The sequence below is a fragment of the Haliotis asinina genome, chromosome 10 (assembly GCF_037392515.1).
Source record: "Haliotis asinina isolate JCU_RB_2024 chromosome 10, JCU_Hal_asi_v2, whole genome shotgun sequence".
NCBI lineage: Eukaryota > Metazoa > Mollusca > Gastropoda > Lepetellida > Haliotidae > Haliotis > Haliotis asinina.
In genome coordinates this window covers 11,156,238-11,179,099 of record NC_090289.1, presented here as the reverse complement: position 1 = coordinate 11,179,099, position 22,862 = coordinate 11,156,238, and the positions used below count along the sequence as shown (strand labels likewise).

The following is a 22,862-nucleotide window of genomic DNA, read 5'->3' as shown; positions in this document are numbered from 1 at the left end:
TCTTTATGTATAGGACATTAATAAGTAAGTCCTGCAGGATAAAAGGTCGATTCACAGATCCTCGTAATGGTCAGGTATCTTGACCACTGACGTTTTCAAGTACATCCTTGTAGTGGTGAGATGATATTTCAAACGTAGCGCTGTCAACTCCACTACAAAGCAACGACGCTTACTTTCACTAAGTAAACAAGCAAAGCTTGAAAACCTGATTTATTTTCCTTTACCTCGAGTGTATAAAGTTGGTGTTGAAATATTCCCAGTGTAAATGCTTTAGACAGAAAGCCCATTGAGAGAAATTTATGTCCTCTCCTTTGATTTATAGAGACTTTGTGAGTCCCAGTTGTGTTGAAACTGATTACGCTCACGAAGGCAAATGCTATTGACATACGACCGTGTGAAATAGACACTGTCTGTGGTGAAATTGATTCATGTGAACTTATATTCATTATCATAATACTTCAATGTTGTCGGACGTCAATTGAGTCATACATAATGAATTCAACCGTTTCAGCATTTACTCACGATATTTTGTAATTATTTCCTTTCAAATCAAATCGAACGCTACTCTCTCATGACGAAGATGACTGGTACTTTTGACATATAATGAAATTGACATAAAATATGATATTCTGAATTAAAGCAGTATTTGTACATGCATTCCTGGATGATTTATTTTATGAGTTTATATTTTTGTATTTTTTAAAAGTAATTCGGGTTATATATGTTTCTAGCGTCACGGAAATATAGCTGAAATTATTGTTTAAAAATATTTTGATATGTAAATCCAAAATACGCTACTTCGCCTGTGATAAGAACACAGTAACCATTACATTAGAAGCACCGTTTCAGATTCTGTCAAAGAATATCAGGAAATGAAATATTGATAATAATACCATGTTTAGTAGGAATAAAAGATTGAAATAGAAAAATGAATTGTTATTGCTTTATACTTTCATGAAAAAAATATTCTCATGCCATGGACAGAGTAATATTTGTTTGACCTTGAAAACATAATAAATAGTTTCATTCATGTGGTAGTCATGCACATGCATGAATTTGTTAAATGCATGGAGTGTAATGAAATTGATGAGTAATATGAAATGAACATGTGACACTGACACTGTCCTGAAACTAGGACACATACACCGTTTTAATGAGATGTCGTTACATATTCTAAAATTTACAATATCTTTCGCAATGAAATGTATTTGTTTACTCAACTTAGGTATGATTATGTTTTACATTTTTGCTTATGATTTGTCACGTGTTGCGATTTGTTTCAGTCGATGTTCATAAGAATGTCTCCTCTTTGTGAAACCGAATTTAGGTCAATATGCCATTGTTTTGTCATTTAATTTTGAAAGTAAATGTCTTAATTACAGTAATGTGAAAAGTATACTGTAATACATAAAAATGGAAATGTTTGCTTTGAAGACATTAAGTATAGACTCATATATAATTGAAATAGTTATTACGCAGTCGCCTCTGCTTTCTTTCAGTGGATAAGTCTATACAATATATCATGACAAAAGCAAAACCACATGTTCTCAGGAAGAAACAGGGCCCCGATATATGTTATATTACATACACGCTACTTTGTGTCTCTGGAACTTTTGAAATCAATTAAAAGGGAAAACCACCAACAAAGTTAAAATATGTCAATCAATAATTTTTATGGCGTTCCAATTATTGCGTATGCTAATAAACTCCCTATCATGTGCCCACACATGCAACAAGGCATCGATGTTAGGCATCTTTTGTCTCCTTCGGTGTGACCTGTAGAATTGTGTTAGCCTTACAAGCACATGGCGCGCTGTAAACAACAGCCCAAGTCGTTTCCAGCACGTGTTCTCTTGTGTTGTAATTTTAAGGGATTCTAATATCCAGTGCCTTATAGCACTTTTATTGCTATTGGCATCTGTTTGCTGAGTGACATGTTGCATGGAAATGTCTTTTGCATTGTAGGTTTTTAATATATCTGAAAGTCGAAAACGTAGATGTATTTTTTCCGTTCACCTCGAAAAAACAGTTGTCTCATTTTCATAGTCAAAACATGAATTGATAACTGCACTTTGACTTTGAATGATTATTTGGAACATACAACCTGCACAGTCGTATCTTGTACATTTCAAAATATATTTTCTGTCAATCAAATACCATGACAGTCATGAATGAATGCATGCCAACGTGTTCTATTCTGTCTATTCTCAATGTTTCTCTCGACATAAAGCCCCATCTCTAATGTGCAATTGAAAGTGTATTTAAACTGTATGAGCCGTAAAGTGTAAATAGAAAAAAAGCCATGCAAATCACAAATTCACACAAAAAATCAAATTTGCATTTACGACCGTTTGGGTACATTTCGAAAACATTTAAAGCACATTCTGTCATCGTTAAGAAGACTGTATACTATTACAATCACATTATGTATATTTACAACACCTGCCCAGCAGATAACATCGACTGAAATGAGCATCAATCTTTAGCAATGTCTTTGTAAGCTACAATAGCGAGCGCAATAAATAATCAGCTGATTAAAATCTACAACAATAACAATAATAGTTAACTTATCAAATAGGATATTTATTGTCCCATTTGGAGAATTAATTCATCCCCTATGGTAATCAAGGGACTAGAAATGTTTATGGAGCTGTTTAGGCTAAAATTGACATGGAAACTGTCATTAGAGAACTGTTATCGCTGACGATATGTACATCGCTGCTGAAATGTACATCAGTTCTTCAGAAGGATGTTGAAAGGAAGGGTCGGGTTCTATTGTGTCAGGGATTTGACTTCTGAATACAGAACATCTTTAGGATTGGGGTATAGTTAATGGAACCGAAATCTGCAACAAAAATTCAGGAGGAGTGATGGTTTTAGAATCGTCGTCCAAATCCTCGGATCTGTGTGTGGAATCAGCTCTGTGCCATTCAAACTTTACCAATATACCAAAGTATATCTTAATCGTTCGCGACATTGTTCGTATGGCACTGTTGCTCATTGTGCTCCCGGATGTGTGAATTCTTGAAGGATGTACTTCAACTTGAAATGTGATGTCTCCAAATAAGAACATTGCTTATTGTGACAAGCAGTGTCAACAAATCTACTTCTGGATAATCAGTAATCACGAATAATCAATCAACAGTACTTTTGTGCCATCCATTTTCTGGATTCTGGATTCAACAAAAATTGAGGTCATCGTCAATTCATCTCATCGTCGACAACTCGTATGTGTCGAACATGTTTTGCGTATACGACAAACCGTTGATACCTCAACATTTCACAAGCCTGTCGTTCTAACTATGTGGCACATATATGCTTACAGCTGAAGTAATGATCAAATCAAGAGACACTTGACGAAGAACATTCATCGCCCCAGAGTGAAAATCAGACAACGAATGGACATTGCGTGCTGCAGAGCCCAAGGTAATCTTACATTTTTAACCCTTACTATAATTCATTGCAGTCGTGATGGTCCATTGGTCAACATGTCGGACTTTTGACGTTGATGATGGGAGTTCGAATCCCGCCTTGATATATTGTCTGAAATAGAACATTATCTGTTGTTTGCTAATTATTACAATTAAGCCCTGTTTAATGATGAATGATTCATAAAGATAAGGAAAAGCAATAATTATTGTCTGTTGACGAACGCCTGGACGTTGACACCAGGTGTCGACGTTGAACATGACCGACCCTTTCGTAATCTTGGTTTACTCTGAATGGAATGGATCAATCGAGACGGGTCATTACTTTGTCTTAACACACCTTAACATTTGTTGTCTTAACACTACTTTTTTAGTATGTTGAGGCTGCTACGAATCCTGAGGATGTATTTGAAACCGTATACTGAACAACGTGTCTATTTCATGAACGGGGCAGCAGAAATGTCATCAATTAAACGTTGCTTTGTGAACGTATTGACCCACGAACACACCCTTCATTCTATCTACAGGCAGTCAGTATTTTTAGGATCTCGAGGATCATTTTATCATAAACTGCTCCGTATGGACAAGGCATCCATCAATTTCAGAGAGCACCTTATATTTCCATGTGTCAATTTTATATGTGTGCGATTATTTCCACATATGGCTTCACGTGTTTATAAACAGTCGCCACACGTCAAGCGTTTGATCTGCTGAAATTGACGATAATAGACAAGCTACGACTACAGTATATTCTTAATCAGTGGTGTATATTTCAGCGAATGCGCTCCAGTGGCTTTAAATCCTTCATGTGTATTTTGAACTATTCGTGAAATGGTCGGGCTGATAAAAGTGTTTCAAGTGGAAAAATGGTTTGTAGGTTGATACCATGCTGTTACGTGTATTTTAATTGCCAGTTGTATGACGTGTTTATCTATTGTAATATACAAGATATAAGACTCATGCATACAAAATATCAAACATTGTGACATCTGAAAATAACTCATTGCGGAGATGTAATGTAATAGAAATGTAAAGAGTGCTGTAATATTGAGATATTGGTGATGAATTGACTGAATTTGTAAAGGAAGTTCTTCATTTATTATTAATTTCACAGAAATACAGCCAATTTAGGTTCAAAACTAGCGCGTATCATATGTTGGAAAAGTGTGGTTCTTTTTTAAAACCTTATAAATAATAAACCCCATAGGTATAGGTTTCAGTCAAGTGGAACAAGCTTGTAAATTCAATATCTCATGCTTCCATCAATAACTGCTGGTTTCGCTTGTGGATTAGCGAACATTCAGAGATGATTTATATCCGTGTCATTGGAAAACGGATCAGAAAATCGTTTGAAATATAGAATGATATTTATATATCTAAGTCGAAATTGTACAATGCGAAACATGTGTTGTTGGAATTTAGGATTTTTTTATAAACCAAATTTCCTTCTCCAATAAGTGATTGTGTGTCTTTTCAATGAAACCAACATGGCCGTTGGTTTACTTAATGTCATCATATCACAGTATTTGTATGTCATTATTCATTGTTTGCTTAACTGCAACTGAAATATGTCGACATTTATTACATACTGCTTGATCTACAGGCTTACTTTAAATTATATTGCCTGTCATCTCACGATTTGTCATATTTTATAATCAATTAAATATGATTAAATATACTGGAAATCTATTTAATCTTAGAAAACAAGGTCATTGGATATTTGCATTTGGACGCTATTACTACTGGTGATTTCATATGTACAATGAATACATAAATACTTTACATGAATTCATATTCGGGTTGACCAGTGTCACTTTGATTTTAATTAGCTTGTAATGTAAGTTAATTTATCCCCTGGCCTTGCGCATTTATTTACGGCAGTAGTTCAGCTGTTTGAACTGTCTACTGTATGATAGTGTTTGTGTGAAACATAGCTGCGATCGCCATGCCTCTTTAAACGTATCCGAACCCACATGATAATGATATTGATTTGAACATTTGAGTGACAGGACACTTCATACGTCATTACCCATCATGTTCGCCCAGTCGGCGTAACGTGTCGATTTCACGCGGCAAATTTCTGACAGCTATAGACACTGATAAATACTGAAATCAGACAGAAATGGACATTATCTCTCACGGTTTAATTTAAACAAGACAAAAAGATGCTGGACACAACTCGCTAAAGCTATTAATGTCGCAGGGGTGACATATGTGCACTGTAGGGTGGAGAGGCGTTAGGGTCGAGATTGAGTCGAATCGTACGGTCCAGATGGGAGGGGGTGAGGGTGTGGGGTGTGGGTGGGGGGCACTGGACTATAACGCCTTCTTGCAACAGGTGGGATATATCTCAACTGACGCAAGTGCATCAATTTAGATCAAGTGACCGACAACTTTGCCTTTATCAATGTGCAGCAATAAAATGTTATTGGAAAACCACAGACGTTTGTTACTTCAGTGTTTATTACAAACTAGCAACACAATAGTGATAGCTAAACGTGTATGTATACATACACGATATATTGTCAACAACGACAATGGTCCTCTTAATTAGTTCCATTTCTCCGTTCGTATACATGACAAGTAATTAATTCACGAACATTTGAAACTGATTGAACATATAGGTGTGAGTTCGTACTTGGAGTGGGTTGCTACCTGAAAAGCAATATTCTTCTCCAATTTATTTTTATGAAAGTGTTTATGAAAATTGCAAAATTCTTGATGTAGAGTTTATGATAGATCATATCATGGTCAGTACAGTTTGTGCTAAACATTAGCGGCTACAAGACGTTTTCTCAAGGTATGTGCTAAAGACAACGTCAGGGTACTACCTGCATTGAACAACGCGATCTGTTTGCCAAATCTGTGTAAATAAAAAAGTGCTCGACATTTGCCTGATCGATTGCCTTCATGATATTCCCATCTCATACAATAAATCCCATTGAGATACATTTTAACGGTTACATCATCAAATCTGGACTCACAGCACTACACGAGTAAAACTATCCAAAGTGTCTATTTTTTAAAAGAAATCTATACACAAAATCTCTGACAAAGTGATTCAGTGTTTTGTGATAAAATCGAACAACGGACTCTAAAATGCGGAAACTCAAAACATTTGGATAACTAGTTATTTCCGTCAACGGAGTCCGCTATCATGCCTGCCTCCGTTGTTGTGGAATATACTACGAGCACTCCGCGAACCTTTCCCTGTGGCAAATCGTTCAATTGGAGGATGTGATATAATTTTATAATGTGTGAATCGTTCCAGGGCATAACCCGCAGATAGGAGCTCACGTTAACGGTATATACACATATTCCCCTCACAGACTCAAAGTTAGCCTTCAGTGATAATACTTGGCTTTTACTAAACGTACTTACGATATATTATCAGTAAACCTCGATAAGTTCCATTGACTCGACATTAGCACTCAAATAAAACATTATTTTCATTAAGGCTTAATTAAAACATCATAAACTCTTAGGGGTGGCTTTTGCAGTAAATTTGATATGTTAGATGTTCTCGAAGTTTTATATCATGAACGCGGCATATGTCCGTTGATGTAATGAGTGATTGAGTTGAGATTTAAATGGAATATTCAAGGAATTGAGATGTAACCCTTTGCTGTGTGTGATTTACATTACTGTGTATCGGTATTATCTTTGTTTGGCGTTAATGTGACAAAAATTCTAGATCCAATGGTCAAACATATTTTAATTATCAGTCTTCAGGATGTGCTACCATTTTAGAATGTGTTATATACAGGGGTGTCATTGTGTCGATTTATAATGTGTTATATACAGGGATATCATGTTGTCGATTTCAAACAGTTTCCAGTTGAGACAATGTTTACGAGTTCTCAGAGGCATTGCATCGTGTACATCGTCTCTTTGATGTTCCGTACATGCTGAAGAAAGCGTATCTGAGAAAAGATGGTCAAGTCACAAATCTTTCCAGACACAGAAAACCTGTTGAAAACTATTTCTGCAAGGTGACCAGGAACTTGTAGACAGTAAATCACCAACTATTTTGGTTGTAAAAGTATTTCCTCGCCTTTCATGTTACCGTTTCCGAATCAAAAGGCCATCTGCGCATCACGTGACAAACGTCATCGGGTGCTGCATGAGTGACCGTCGTGAACGAAACACTGTAGGTGACGTAAATTTATTGCCGTCCAAAGGCGGTCAGTGAAAGAAAAGCGATGTAATAGATTGCCCTTGTGTGTTTTTGTGTGCCTATCGCTGCTATTATATCTTACGTGGACAGGAGAGTACAAATAATTATAGCTTCTGAAAGACCCCAAGGCCTATCCGATCATCTTTGTAATATCGCATTTATTAAACCCATTGACAATTAAACTGTTTTCCAGCCTGAAAATAGTCTGCTAGTTTGAATACATTTTGAATCGTATGAAATTATTGTTTGTGTATGTATATCCACCTCTGGTCTATTTTGTAGAAGTTTCAATGGATATTCATGAATTGGACTGTATCACATATTGAATGAAGTTTTCACTCTTTTGAAATTTTGTCCTCACCATATATGCATGGCAGGTCTGTGACATTTAAAGAACGGCTACATCACAAACGATAGTTCCATATATTTGATCAAGTACAAAAAGTTCGAGAGAATACTATATTCCGTTCGGCGCTGTTACACTCTATGAATACTGGCCAATTCATTCCTTTTGCGTCTCTGGCCAAGCACCGTTAACTGACAATGCTAGTATGTCGCATTAACATGTGCAAATTGTAATGTACAGGTGTTCGGGGCTTGATCTGTCAGAGTGAAATACATTGTTGCTGCGAAAGGTGTTAGTCAATAGGACACACGCTATGTACAAGCTATCTACAACTGTGAAACGTCCATTTCTTGCACCAATTCCAACACGTATTATCTTGTACATTTCACTGCTGGGTCAAAAGTGTTTAGCTCTACTCCAGACCGACTGAAAATTGAACTGAATGTGATAACAGAGAGGGTTGTATATTTCGCTACCACATCAAAAGTATTTCACTCATTGCCTTGAACATATTTCATCAAGGCAATACTTTCTCGCAGCGTTGTGCATTTACAAGCTATCAGTGGGCTGTATTTCAACCAGTCCTTGCCAGAGGGGTGTCTATTGCACCATGTCGATATCAACTTCTCGATATATCGGCGGCTCTTTGATCTCTGACGCATGACGTTAAATATGGGTCAGTGATTGACGGTTTCCTCGGGACAGTGAAAAGAGCAACGGGTTGCCTCTAAAACTGGACATGGTGTGTAAACGAGTCAAGATTCACAGAGAAGTGTATCCGCCAGGGCCTTTGATACATTCAGCGCAATGTTGTTTTTCCTTTTATTGTCGAATGTATGATCCCTGTTCACTGGCGTCAACAAACACTCATAATTCACCGTAGGATGAACGCTGCAAAGAGTGATGGCAGAGGCCCAGCAGGAGTCCGACTGGCAAGCTAACAGAGCTTAGAAATGAGTCACACCCAGTCCACCTATATCGACTAGACATGACTCTTAAGTGGACGTTAGGAAATTGACATGTTTGAATGTGAAATATACCAGTGTGCTTAAGAATGGGATTTCGCACGCGCCTCTTCTACAAGACTACGGTGTTAGCAGAATCGCATATAATTCGCACTTATGGGGGCTATGCATTATTGTTGAGAGATGGGTTTGATATTTTTTGTTCGTTTACATCCTGATTACCCTTTGTTCACTTCTAGTTTTTCATCACCTTTGTGAATTTGCTTTAGACATTATAATCTATATGGAAGTAGTTCATTACGCTTTAACATAACTTTCTACTCCCGTAATACTGGACGACCCAACAAAAGATATATTATAGCTTTTTGCAGCAAAGATGCGACTATATACGCCCGATGTTTCAAGTTAAAGCCAATATTCTGAATATTGAAAGCAGTTATTGCTGAAGTTGAAAAGATTTACTATAGCAACATCCATTCCTACTTCTAACGCAGCAAATTCCGTCATGGTTACATGTACTTGTTAGGGAAATGAACAGCTTTCGTGTAGATTGCATATGGTTTGTTTAATCTGTTGGAATCTCTTTTAAATGATTTTCTTCCGATATTTTGTTCGTAACGACTGGTCCGTGAACTGTAAAATAAGTCAAATTTTCTAAATTTCTCCTTTTATGCACAGATGCACAATTTCTGAAGAATAATTTTGTTAATAATTAAGATAAGTAATACAAAGATACACATGTATATTAGTTCTGACCTTATAACACACTTCCTATGGGTTAGGCTTTATCCAGTGACGACATGCCATAGGGAGTTGTGATGAGTTTCTCTTTACAGTGTATATTTCAAATGGCCTATTATTGGTGATGTTTTTATCTTGTAATTCATCTCTCCGTACAAAATGCTTTATGGGGTTCATATTGTTGAAACACATCCTTGTAGGTATAATAGGATCTTTCGTTTATAGCTGTTTTCTATTATATGACAATATCTCCAATATCTCAGAACCTCAAAATATAAAACTGTCATGTGTACAGTGCGATGACAATTAACGTGTGTAAAACTGTGTAAACAGAATCGTTTGATCGGAGACTTCACGAAAGAAACGTGTGAACGGGGCTACTGTGTTTAGGTCCGTTTAATTTATGGTGTGAATGTTAACCGGCGACTCTTTTAATATAGTACTCATCCAAAGCTTAGACTCACCAGTGTAAATGTAGCCCCTGAACAGATTCGTAACGTTGGAAGTATTATTGTCATGGGTTCAAGAAAATGTGAAATTCTGTGAAAATCGACAAAGTCTTAACACAAACTTTACACCTAAAAGCAGCTGTTCTTCGATGTGCCCATACATATTTGCACAGCACTGGTGGATGCTTAAAGTGAGTCTAAACTTTTGATGGGTAGCATATATGCTGAATTTTGTCCGTCATTTTAGAAACATTTAATTGCACAGAAATTTGTACTTTTAATTCTGATTGAATACGTTATTTTCATACTCGAAACTGATTGCTCTTTTACATTGTTGTGACAGTGTTTACATCAGTCGAACCACAAGATGTATTGAAATTGACAAGTGTAATCAGATTGCAATTGATTTCCTGTCTACTTAACTCATATCTTCTGTATGTAAATATGTGTATTATCAAATATCTGCAAATTATGTTGTTGTCAAAATTCAATTCCTCGTTTGCAACGATAAAACGCGACATTTCCTACCACAGTGAACTACGCAATATGACTGTCAATCATGGTTCCATAATCGACTTAATCAACGTGAACTTTCACCTCATTAACGTAAGCACTGTCTTTTATGTCACGTCACTGTCTTTATACGAACTCTAACAAATCCCACTCTGAGTAAAGCGAATCCGATAATCTATGTAGTGGTCACGAGATGGTCTCTATGTAATGACCATTCTTTCTCGGACATCAAAAGGCCACTTTACCTATTGGTGGTCAACGATCCGAAACGCCAGGGAAGTGTTTGTAGGGACAAGCAGTGTCAGCATGCGTTCCTTGTCAAGAACGTCCGTCATTCGTCCCATCATTATGCCCATCGTCTATCACACCTTGTAAATGTGAATTTGATGAAAAGGAAAACTTTGTTGCCGGGGTTTGCGGCCCCTTTCATGATGCCTAACAATAGCGTGAGGGCAGCATTTCCAATAGATCTCCTTATGTTTTGGCGTATATACTTGTTCGTCAATTGAAAAACGAGGTGGAGAGGTTTGATTAATTTGTGTTAGATATGGCCATCGTTTGGACACCGGTACGGCACATAGCAGCTTGTCTTTGATTAAATGTCCCACAGATATTCCTGGGATTTCTTCAAAGATGGGCGTCGACTGCAAGTCCTTTGAAGATGAAGGGATTGGTATTTTTGCATGGCAACAATCCGTGTGGTATTTATGGTATAATTTACTGCTTAAAGCTGGTATGTTCCATGACTTGTGTTGTTCACACTGTTGGTTTCTTGTGTGTATTGATTTATATATGTGCGACTTGGTATAGGGTCACTTTTAAGCAACAAGCAATCGACAATGCCATGGGTTATGTAGATAAGACCCTGTGATGTTGCAAACAACGCCGATTCCGATGTTACAACACGATGCATGACACAATACATGACATAACACAAAACACAACGTGGAAAACAAAGTACACGTAGATAGTTTTCTTCACTTATAGAACAAGTATTACTTTCGTATGTCAGTCAACCTAAATATGATACGGACATGAGAAGAAGGTGATATGAACAAGACTACTGCTGGTGGTGGTGGTGTTGCTACTATTACGACCGTTGTTAGTACAACTACCGCTACTACAACTACCACCACCACCATCACTACTACTACTACTACTACTACTACTACTACTACTACTACTACTACTACTACTACTACTACTACTACTACTACTACTACTACTACTACTACTACTACTACTACTACTACTACTACTACTACTACTACTACTACCACCACCACCACCACCACTACTACTACTACTACTTTTAGTAACTAACTACTGACAGCCAACTAAAGTCCACATAATCTTACACGTGGGTGTAACGCTGAAGGTTCAGTATAGCTGTCCACAGGAGCTTTCATACGACCTATATACCCACGATAAACATTGACAGGTGATGTAGATGTGGTTACTAGAGGATGTCATAAGCAATTTGGTACAGATGCATTTACAGCTCCCTTGGAAACAATTCTTGGGTTTCCGATGATTCCCACTCTCCCGGAAAGGCGTTCCAGAACACCACTGCTGCACATATGAAGCTGCGTTCCCTAAAAGGTTCTTTGCACTGAGGATTTTGCAGCAGTTATTACCTTGGGAAGGCCATGCCCCGATATGCCGCTGAACTAGAGCCTTAGACATGGGGAGCATAGTCAAAGCCGCGGCGGATATGTGCGGGAAACAGAATCTTGAAAGATTTCTCCCTGGAAACTCTGAGATCGTGCGTAAGAATTGGGGTGATGTGATCATTGTGTTGGGCCTCCTGATGAAGATGCCAGTTCCTGAATCTCATAGAAGCTGTAGTTTGTGAATTGACGTTGATCATTTCGTATATATTGATTATAAATCGTAGCTGTGACTGTTTGACTGGTTGACTGGTTATTACCATTGACAGACTGAATGTTGAGTCGCTCACCGGTGTGTATACAAAACAGAACATTTGCAGTTATGAGTTTCTAAATATACTGTTTCAAAATATCCATTTATACCTGCAATACGTATTTGGACTGATTAAGTTCTTTGTTTATCGGCTCCAAACCTCATGGTTTATTGCTTTGTAGGTTATTCAGAACCATGTCAAATGGTTTCTGGGTTTATGAGCACCGTAGTGAATGGTATTGTGTATTTCTACATTTGCCAGTATCATATATGTATCGAGATTTCAGTACTATAACTTATGGGTTTCTAGCTGTGTTGCATTGAAAGGTTGCGAGTAGTTAGTAGTAGTAGTAGTGGTGGTGGTGGCAGTAGTAGTAGTGGTGGTGGGGGTAGTAGTAGTAGTAGTAGTGGTTGTGGCGGTGGTAGTAGTAGCAGTAGATGTGGTGATAGTAGTAGTAGTAGTAGTGGTGGTGATAGCAGTCGTAGTAGTTGTGGTGGTGTTAGTAGTAGTAGATGTGGTGATAGAAGTAGTAGTGGTGTTGGTGGTGGTAGTGGTAGTAGCAGTTGTTGTTGTCGTAGTAGTAGTGGTGGTAGTAGTAGTAATTGCGGTTTGGGTAGTGGTAGTAGTAGTAGTAGTAGTAGTGTTGTTTGTAGCAGTAAGAGCAGCAACAGTAGTAGTAGTAGCAGCAGCAGCAGCAGCAGCAGCAGCAGTAGTAGTAGTAGTAGTAGTAGTCTTCGTAGTAGTCTTCGTAGTCTTAGTAGTCGTAGTCGTAGTAATCGTAGTCGTAGTCGTAGTCGTAGTAGTAGTAGTAGTAGCAGCAGCAGCAGCAGCAGCAGCAGCAGCAGCAGCAGCAGCAGCAGCAGCAGCAGCAGCAGCAGCAGCAGCAGCAGCAGCAGCAGCAACAGCAGTAGTAGTAGTAGTAGTAGTAGTAAGAGCAGCAACAGTAGTAGTAGCACCAAACTGGTTGGTTTAGCCAAGGCGGTATATGTTTGAGACCTACATCGCCTCAGGTCTTTATTACTCGCCCGTTGATGATACTGCAGTGTAATATTTTCACTTCAATATTACACTAGTGTAATACCGCTTGACGTATGACGTCAAAATGGTTCAAAGTTGTGACATCACAATGCTAATGTTGATGTCGCGATTTTAATAGACCCTGCTTGACTTGAAAGCTGAGAGTCCTTACACTGTAGGCACTTTCGCTGCAGTTTCTGTCAATTTATGTTGGCGAGTAATAAACAGAATACTAAACTCGCTTCCGTGAAATACCATTTTCATTAAACTCGTTAAAGATTTAGTATCAAACTCGCTTTAGGTCGTCTGATACCAAATCATTAACTCGTTTAATAAAAATGGTATTACACGGAAGGTCGTTTAGTATCCTCTATTTCTCTCACAAGTACGTAACACGCCATGGGATAATTTAGACTTTGGTGAAAACTATGACCCATTTTCACCGACACAAACGGCGGCTGCAAATCCCTTAACCTTAAACTCTCATTCAGAGCTACATTCATAGTTTACATGTACACCAATAAAGTTCAGATCTGAGTAGCCAATAATAAAGACTTCGACAACGTGTACCTCGTGCCTATCTTACGCTAACCACTCCATGAATATAAAATGGTTACTCTTGCTTATATCGAAAAGAAACCAGTCTGGTAACAGTATAATTACTCTCTCCTTCTAATCATGCATAAAATCTTGGTATTATGAAGACTTCGCAAGGAAATCATGTTTCTCCGTGCTTCAGTTTTGAAAATTATTCAAATCACTTTCGCCCATGTCTTTTAAACGACCTCGACCCACCCCCTCGTTGTTTTGACAATGTTAAGGGCCCGACCCTCAGACGGGAACAGACAGGGGTCAGAGTTGAAGTTGCTCCTGTGTGAAGAGACTTAGACGAACACATGCATGTACTCATGTCAATTCAACTCACGAAATATGCAGATAGAGGTCAGGCAACTACTGAGGGACCTTGATGGTTGGTATTTGTAGGACAATATCAGGTAATAGCGTTGTCTGGACACATGGGGGCAAATACATAAGTAGTGATACTTGGCTCTTTATAACTTCTACTGAACAAGTATGTTTACTATCTGTTTATTCCTCGTTACATTTAAAACTGTAATTGACAGTGATCCCCCAATCACCTAATAGCAAGAGACAAAGTGAGTGTTGATCATCCGAGTTCTACCTGTACCACAGCAACATCTCAAGTACAGGATTATGTGTTGTTTTAGAGGTGATCATGGACCAATATGCATTACGGATTATAGTGATCATATATAAGCATAAACAGAAACGATAGGGCAAAATCAGACCGTTGCGTGAACGATTTGTCAGGTGACATTTATCTGGTCGATGGCACGACTGTGTAGCCTAATGGTCAATGCGTCCGCTCGTCACGCCGAAGACAGGGTTTTCCTTTCACACATAGGAACGACATGCGAAGCCGATTTCTGGTGTCCCACGTCGTGCTGTTGTTGAAATGTTTATTATTAAACGCGGCGTAAAAAAACAGATTCCCTCACGTACTTGTGGAAGAAGAATTTACCGAGCTGGTATACTTATATCATGACACCAATGTTTATTGTTATCAAAACAACTGCATGTTCTTCGGTAGTATATTGCTACAAATATAACGAGAACAAACACGCATAGTCTTTGTTTATTCGAAAAAAGATTATCACAAATAAATTATCGATCTTTCGTCTTTCTTTCACTGTACAATTTAATGTTTTCAGATAAATGATATTTCGTTTCGTTGAAACAGATTTCGTGTTATCGAATTGAAGCTAACCCGTATCACCAGATCTCAGCAAGGTTTCGCAGAAAATAAGTAGCTATATTTGATTCAGTCAAACTTTTATGACAACCTATGATCTCTTTCCTTAAAACTGGAAAAACTGGGTCAAAAATATTTCAGTTGTGCAGTGCATTCGTTGATGCAAAAGAGACGATGGGGATCTTTCCTTGTTTGTTAATGTTGGGAACGAAAACACTTGTTTACTGGAAAACATCACGATTCCCTCTGTAACCCTGAGGTTGTCATGAAGTGCAACGAAGCTTCGACTTCAACGAAAACAAAGTCCATGAAAATGGGGAAAATCTTGTTTTCAGACAATTATGTTTCTGATTTGGTTCTGAACCAGAGCACAAAAAGCAAGTGCAAAATTTGATACAACAACACAATTTTCTAGCTAAAGACTTCATTAATTTCTTTTGAAGTCCAAACTTGCCTGAGATGTGTTTCTCTATTTAGCGCGCATTAAACAATCTCTAGCGGGATTTCGGAAGCAATAAAAACAAATTATAAGTCATAACTAACGATTTGATTGGCTGAAATTTTGATTGGTGGAGCATGACGCTCTGTCGGCTCCGCATTGGCGAGCGGGAGTTGTTGTTCTAACGAGGTGAAATTTACTTTCTGTTAGCTAAGGAAACAATAAGGCAACAACTTGCGTTTATATCCCCGATAAATCGATAAGCATCGTGTTTTTACCATGTTGCACGAAAATTACCAGAGCAATGCGGAATAGGAAGTTATTTCAGCGGGGATCGCTGACTCTATGAAAAGGATATAAGCCCAAAATTTCGGAAAGGACATACCCATCAAAAATAGCATTTTTATCAAAAGAGACAATTTCAATCCAACACGTGTCTTTATTTTCCAGTCGCGCTGTCATGCGAAAAAGTTAATGCTTGTAAGGTTAACAAATCCGGATCCTCTTCCGGAGAAAATTTCGTACTTTGATATAACCGAAAAGACTCCAGGAAGACGAGGACGCAATAAAGATGATAGTGGCATCAATCATGGGACGATTAATAACCAATGGGCTCTTTAGCCATCGACAACAAACACACTACAAATACGTTAATTTTCATGGAAAAGTTTGCGAGTCGTTAATTGGACGCCAATTATTCAATTTCGAAATGGGTTAAATTTCGCCTGGTTCATACCGTACATGACCAGTTTGAAAAGTGGCCCCCATTTTTTCAGCGCCGTTGTTAATTACGGTTTAAGTCCTATAATTTACAAGTAATCGGTGGTTTTAGTCGGAACTGTTGGTTCTGTGATTATAACATCTAGAGTCCAGCGACTCATGGTTATTAACGCGATAAAACCGATTTTGTATTCAAGCAATTTAGACCATTTAACCATTCTTGTGAGGTCGACTGGGCGCATTCTGATTCAAAATTATTAGGCCGTGTTATAATGCGGGGTATTTTACTACATAGTATGCCTAGCGTAAATGATGAGAACTAGTTTATTAATATATATGTAAAGCGATAAAGTGGACTTAGACATCGCGATAAAAATCTCCATGGTGCCGATGGGAAGTCCATAAATTTCAGTTATTAAATACAGCGCTGTATAAACTTCGGGGGTGGTCACACAATCTCTCATTAGACCTATAGGCGTTATGGAGAGTTGTCTCCCCTGTCGTGATCCTGTTGGTTGAGTTTCGAATCCATGTTGGTCAGTGATTATGACCCTAATTTGTCAGCTTCTTAGTATCTTTGTCGCTATGGGTTTCACACAGTTTTGAACTTCGAAACTAATATGTCGGCTACATATATTTTTTTCAAAGGTGTATTCATTTCCATGCTAACGTGAGGGAGTGAGGTTAGTTTTACGCTGCCATTAGCAATATTCCAGCAACATCACTCACCAGAGAGTGGGCGACCCAAGGAATGGAGTTCACGACTTACGAGTGAGTGAATGAGCTTAGTTACGCAGTTACTCGCATCTAACGACAAGCATGGGTTACTGAAGATCACTTCTAACCCTGTTCTGGACGGGGTCTTCATACATTGTACCCATATGGAATCGAACCCGGGTCTTAGGCGTAACGGGCGAACGCTTTAATGAGCATGTTATGACATTCGTATCATGGACAACGGCGTCATTCGTTTTTTATTCACATAGATACATAAGATTCAGAAAGGCAAACATCCATCCAGAAGACAGTATGAGGGTAGGGATGCATCAGTCACCTTTCGCAGGTTCAGGAGCTCTAGAATTTAGTGGATACTGTTTCTTGATGCCACGATTTCAAAGCAAGTCAAACGACTTAATCTCAGATTATGTTAATGGGGTAAATCATACGGGGTACGGTTATTAGTTTTTTTTATTTTTATTTTTATTTATTTATTTATTTGTTTTGTTTCTCTTTTTTCTTTTGGGTGGGGGTGTGATTCTTGCACATTGGGGGGCCTCTTTTACTTAAACGCATCAGTGATAAAATGATGATATTTCCTGTGTGGACTTTTGGACTTGTACAATATGTACCCATGTTTCTTTCCGGCGGACAATGACGTGGCTTTGCATGTATTTTGTGACCAATTCCACCGTTGATGCAGGATACGCTCCTTACTAACTTGTGATGCAATCAGTACTCGACGGTGACTCATAAAAGCATCCCTTAAGGCTGTCGTAATGGTTCAGTATGATTGTGGGAATGACTTTTTCGCTTATATTCAACGTCGTTGGAACCGAATTTACCACCGCGAATTTCGGAAAATATATATTGAACAATATTGTCAATAATCATTTGATCGTATGACTTCGAATCTACAAGCAGAGATCGCGGATAAGTTAGTGTATAGAGCACTTGCTCCCTCTCTCTCTCTCTCTCACACACACACATACACACATACACTCTCTCTCTTTCTCTCTCTCTTTCTCTCTCTCCCTCTCTCTCTCACTCACTCACTCTCTCTCTCTCTCTCTCTCTCTCTCTCTCTCTCTCTAATCTATTGTTTAAATTAACCGTACAACCATTGGTAGACGGTATTTACTTCAGAGGCCATTTCTACAGATTTGCCCGCTTTGAAACATTGCAAAGTCCAACTTTAGTGTATCGGATTGCAGCCTACAAAACGATTTATAGTCGGTCAGTAGTGCTTTAAGTATTCACCGTTGAACATTCATTCACAAAGAATTTAAAACCCTACGCTAAACCATTTGCATCGGGAGCAATGAATATGTCTTTGTCTATAAAAATTAAGATTTTAAACTTATTAACAGATTTGTACGCTAAGACACTTAAGTGTGTAAAAGGTATGAAATAGACATAGCCGAGATGTCTGCGACATGTGCCAATCATCGACATTGCTACATGTGGTGGAAGAATGACAAGCGTGTTGAAGACATCGTCTTGGCCGTCAGCACGTGGCTTCCGTGCCAGCGCAATGCATTCTAGATGATTCTACTAAATATCTCTTTGTCTCTGAGCATTTAGTTCCAACGTTAAACGAATATATTTTGACAATAATGACTTTAGGAGCAAGACATGCACTTGTGTGCACCTTTATGCATCGACTTGTTTTGCTGTTGAGAGATCACAATGGTCGGTCTATATGTTGTGAATTTTAAGCATGAGGGGTTTGAATGGCAGTTGATTTTTCAAAAGCTTATAAAGTCATTGCTAAAAATAAACTTAATTTTAGGTTGAAACAGTCAATGACATTTCCTTGTTCGTCTAGTTAGATGTAGCTAGTCGTCTTAGGTGCATGGGATGTGAAGGGATGCGCGATGCCACTGTCAAAAGATGGAATTGCAAAATGTTTCCTTCGTGTATTTATGCTAATAGTTAAGCATAAAAATGTGCTTTTAGTTTTCTTCTTTCAAATGACAACTCAAAAAAATAGTTAACCCTAAGCTGATGAGAACGCTGGTCGTGCTTTCTAACGGAACTGACAGTCACATTGTCAGACTCGCTGACTTAGCTGACACACGCCATTGTATCCCAACTTCTTTGATCGATGCTCGTGATGTCAATCACTAATTTGTCTGGTGCAGACATGAACATTTACAGACCGCCGGCGGCCACCATATAGCTGGAATATCGCGATGTTACACAACAATCCCATTCCAGTCAAATTTACTTGTACCTTCTGTGTATAATGATATGGACGGAGAGTTTATTTAGATGTCTAGTAAAATTAAACTACCTGCGCGTGTGTGATATAACGGATCGCAGGCTGCATGCCAGTAGGAGCACTGCTACAGGTAAAGGGCATGTCAAACCAATGACATTCAATGAACGTTCCCGATAATAAACTAACTCCCCGTTTTATGAAAATATTATTCAGAAAGGGGTAAAATACGGATTCCGTAACGAAACTATTTCAGCAATTAACACAGGGCCATAAACCGTCATGTAGACGATTCTCGGATAATTCATTTTAACACCTGTGCTTTGTTAGAAGAAGGAATACCTCGCGGTCAAATGAATTATTACATTTTAAGCCATGTAATTATATGCATACGGCATCTTCATCACTCACGCACATTTTCAGCACGACAAGCACATGTGGTTTTTATCAGGACGTCTCAAAGAAATCTACAACTCCTCTCTTACTGTCTGTAGAAACGTGCGAAAAATCAAATATAAACACTGTCTACAAAGGTCTCCTCTGCAGAACCTCTCAGAGCTTAAGGATGAAGATGCGATCATTGCCAGAAATATAAATTGGTCGTGTTGTAGCCACGCGCTCGCACCGTGTTTGAAGGTGCGCTGGAATTCCTTCCAGCACTCCAATAGGATAGACAGAGCTTGATGGATGAATACAGGCATTTATTACAAGCTAAAACATGAGTGAGTAGAAAACCCAGTCGCCGGTACACTAAACAGTGTCCCTTAGATGTGAGCCTGTGTTGTCTTGGTTGTATCATTAATCATTTTGTCACCTAGGTCGAGAAAACCCCGTGCTTCACGTTTGTCAAGACGAAGAAGAGTTGTCTTAAAGGGGCTGTATGCCACAGGAAACGAAACATCCCCTGTCAACCTGTCTTTCATCAATATGGTCCTCTGAAGTATGAAAACAATTTGCGTGCTCATGTACTCAAAACAGAAATGAAATGTATGGTCTCTGCTCAAACGTGATAGACAACCATCTGATCATCTTGTTATAGTCATGAAGTCAAGGCATGGCATTAAATATGATAATATATCCATGGGAACGAATAAGGGAAAACATGAAAGCATAATTGTTCCTTTATCTATTTCCAGATTTTCGCCCTCAGTGCAATATAAAGCATCACAAAAAATCAGGAAAAGGGAACATGAACGCTTGCACTATCGGGTGTTCCTTTATTTGTTTCTATGAGAATATGAAAGAATCGGAGGCTTGATATATATGTAAATTTTTGTTCAAGAATGGACATTGAGAAATGAATTTTAATCAAACCCGGGTAGTGTAATGGTTAAAGCGTTGTCTCGTCTTGCTGGAGACCTTTGTTCGATTCCCAATGTTGGTACATATATTTAAAGCAGTGGCACCACTGGTGACAGTGTTGATTTTAAAGGCAGCATAAGACGTGCTTGCGATACCCATTTAATCATTCGATGTTGAAATAGCTCAAGCTGAGTTTACATACTTAAGGGTATGTTTGTTGGCTTTTCGAGAATACACGGTAAAGTCCGTCATGTTGAGCTCGTGCAAAAGCGTTGTTCTTAGTTTGGATGTTATGAGATCGAATCCCAAGTAACTAGCAATCTTTGTTTCCCGTGAGAAGTGACGAAGACTTTCTGTTAAGGCCTGGCAAATGTGTAGATCATCTCCCAGACTTAAACAGACTGGTTAAAACATACAGGTTTGATGACAAATTATTTAAATGGAAAGGGGACGTAAGTTAAATGGGTGGAAGGGGAAAAAATGCAGGACTATGAGACAAAATAATCGTTTCGTTCCCTTGCAAAGAGCATTTGGGTAGCTTAGTGGTTAAAACGAAGACCTGGGATCGATTCCCCACAAGAATACAATGTGTGAAGCCTATCTCTGATGTCCCACGCCACGATGCTAATACTGCTGGAGTTGTGCTAAAAGCGGCATAAAACCAAACTTTCTCACTCATTCGTGCCCTTACGGCGTCGATCATGTTCACAATATCAATCACCTGCCTTATACGGCCGCCGTTGGAACATAGATTTGGAGTGCAGATGGGTCATCCAAATGCATTACTAGGATTAGTAACGCACGTGCGTCAGTTGAGTACGGGAACCATCAGTAATGTTGGCCAAAGATGTGCCCCGCTTTGTTTAAACCAACGAGAATTCAATTGCTGATCATTTTGACGGTAAGTCCATAATGGAGGCCACTGTTAAGTGTCCTTGATGACTATAACAAATGATTAAGTACGTAAAAGGCATATAGAAGGACTATTGAGGGTATACTATAGATTTTTTTCATATTCCAAAATCGTTTCATGAATGAAAATCTATTAGTGAGTTAGTTTAGTTTTACGCCGCACTCAGCAATAATCCAGCTATATGGCGGCAGTCTGTAAATAATCGAGTCTGTACCAGACGATCCACTGACCAACATCATGATCATTGATCCGTGCACCTGGGAACCAAGTCATTTAGCCTGACCTCCCAATCTCGTTAGTCGCCTCTCACGACAAGCATGAGTTGCAATTCTAACCTGATCTTCAAGGGTTTTGTGATGAAACATCTAATTTTATGAACCTCGATAGTCCTGCGTTAATACAAAGTCCAGACACTAAATCAGATTAAGATGTCAATACATAGCACTGTCCGACTAGTGGATTCATGTTTCAAGTCGTTTGAATCTTTCGTCGGTGAGAAAGACATATCTTGAACAAGTACAAGACACATCGTAAAACCATCTAAAGTTGTTGGTGAAGAAGATAATGACGCGCAGATCCGCACTTATACCTTGAACTTTACATCTTTCGTGCTCCCAATTTCTACAATCTCTTTCATAGTAATACATTTGATAAAAAATCATATTTTGATGTAAGCTATCTGGGAAATCAAAGTTTCTGAAATGGATCATATGTTGAAAGGCTGCGCACACTTATCATCTAGACGTCTAGGAAACATCAGTGTTCTGATACTGCTCTTTGCAAAGCTCTGGCACACCCACAAAGCTTCAGGTGAATTTCGTCACATCTGTCGGATTCATTTCCCAGTGCTTGTCTTTCGCCATATAATGGCCTAGCACCAATGACTGTCTATTGCATGTTCTCATCCCGTGGCTGTCATGCTTGATTTTGTCGTTGAAACGGAAACAGTTAAAGTCAATGTCTTGCTTTTTAACGTTAAAGTGTCTGGAGAAACCTTATGGTTGTTTTGAAAGTTCGTTTAAAGAACATCACACCTAAATCTATTCAATACACAGGATGACTGGTGATGGGGAAATTAAAATTGGTGGTTGTTTGGAGTGAGTTATAAACGTAATGTTCTGCGAATTCTGAATGTATAATAAACCCGTCGCTATCTAGCTCAGTTGCAACCAGCCCTCGTGGGCACTCGCATTGATGTCTCTCTTCCTGTTCTTCT

The 22,862-nt window shown here is 38.6% G+C and overlaps 1 long non-coding RNA gene across 1 annotated transcript in view; it reads left to right on the top strand.

Moving 5' to 3' along the window:
* Positions 1-22,862, top strand: part of LOC137298440 (uncharacterized) — a 105,888-nt gene that overhangs the window by 11,947 nt on the left and 71,079 nt on the right. Inside the window, exon 2 of the long non-coding RNA XR_010957747.1 lies at positions 3,326-3,426. This is a non-coding gene — a long non-coding RNA (uncharacterized lncRNA). The remainder of the gene's footprint in view (positions 1-3,325; positions 3,427-22,862) is intronic.